Raw genomic sequence first — 1,913 nt, forward strand, 5'->3', positions numbered from 1 at the left:
GTGTGTGTGTGTGTGTGTGTGTGTGTGTGTGTGTGTGTGTGTGTGTGTGTGCGTGTGTGTATGTGTTCACTAGAAATGCCTTTGATAACCGACTAATGGCTCGATTCGATCATTGGGAGTAATTAAGATCGGATAATAGAATATTCAACCAACGCAGGTTTTATGAAAATGGACTCATGATGACAATATAAAACCATTAGGCAACGGGGTAGAACAGGAACCAGAACTGACACTGTTTGAAAGTTTCTAGCAATTATTACTAGGACTCATGCCTTTCAGATCCATAAAAAATTACATTGCCCATGGCTAAGTAATCCTAAGGAAAAAACAAACAAACTGAAACTGCTTTCTAATTTGAACGTAAAACAGCCCCATCCCCCTTCCCCCTAAGTTGTCAGGCTAGTTTCAAACCTCGCCATGGGGATAACATACTGATGGTCTTGCAGGCCTCAATATTTGTTTACCGACAAAGACGATGCTAAAGAGACAGCACTACTTTGAAACGTTGGAAGAGAAGCTAGAAACAGAAAAGTAAGATAAACGAAAGTGAAAGTGCATAAGATATTGATAGATCTATGAACAAATGATGATGGTGTGTGGGTTTTAAGTTTTCATAAATCTTGCTTAAAGGATTTAATTAGATGTCGTTTTATTACCAGCTACTAGATTGGATCGTCTAATAGTACACATTGTTTGCTCTTATCAAAACTGGACTGAAAAGCTTGTCAGCTAATTAGGATATCAATGTTATTTATTCTGACAACGAAATAAGAAATGACATTGGAACATCTAATTGTCTCGTCATTTAAGGGACACTAGGTACAGCTGAAGTGAACATTTTTGTTTGGGCTCTAAATTAAGTATACTTTATAACTAATTTTGCCTTGACTTTCATTGCACATTATGATCCAAAACATTAGGTTGTGTTCCTGTTCACGTGGCTGGTTAATGTAGATGTCTGACATTTGTTACAAATAACGTTTTTTGTATGCGGATAGTTTTTGGGAAACCGCGCCACTGGATTTGCTTTCACTGAAACTTCAGAGTTGATATAATAGTTTACGGTCAGAAACTGTGATGCTATTGTTTTATGTACGAAAAAACAATGTCAAAGAACGTAGAGTAAATCATGGGGCAGTGCCAGCATCAGGCAAAGAAAAAACATGGTCATTGGCAGCTAAGGAGCGAAGATTGTTTTAAAGGCCGAAAGAGACCAGTCAACAATGTGCTTGCGTTCACATAGAAATGAAATGAAGGCTGGGGCAGGGGGCAAGCTGGAGAGCTGGAGAGGGAGAGGGAGAGGGAGAGGAAGAGGGGACAGGGGTGTTGACTATGGATTTAATGGACATAATTTTGATAATTGCTGGACATGGCCTGTGACCAAAAAAACAAAAAAAAAAGAACCAAAAAACAAAAACAACAACAGCAACAACAACAACAACAGAAAAACAAACAAACTACAAACGGAGTATGGAGTACGGAGGGAGGGTTGGGAAAGCAATTAGGTTAATAACTGTCTTATTTCTTTAAAATTCACCACCAAAAGGAAAAAAAAAGGTTTCTTTAATGGCTCAGCGTTTCACCTCGTGGGAATATTCAGGAGGGACTGACAGAACCAAAGGGAATGTTGTATATATTTAATTGTAACAAGGGGAAGGGTATCTCAAAGGGGGTCTTAAGATGATACCAGGCGTGCCAGACATGACTCTGCGTGAGCCAATGCACGGGCTGATTATTACGAAATCAATGCTAGCGTATGCCGTTATCTTCCTAAACACAATATTATTATAATCCAGTCGCGAAGGGGAGGGGAGATCCTTATATCGTTAATTGTTTGAACGTGGAATAGACAGAGAATGTTTGAGCCAACTTTATAAAGACATTGGTAAGAAAGTAAATATATATCATATATA

Source organism: Aplysia californica, unplaced genomic scaffold, assembly GCF_000002075.1.
Source record: "Aplysia californica isolate F4 #8 unplaced genomic scaffold, AplCal3.0 scaffold00015, whole genome shotgun sequence".
Classification (NCBI taxonomy): Eukaryota; Metazoa; Mollusca; class Gastropoda; order Aplysiida; family Aplysiidae; genus Aplysia; species Aplysia californica.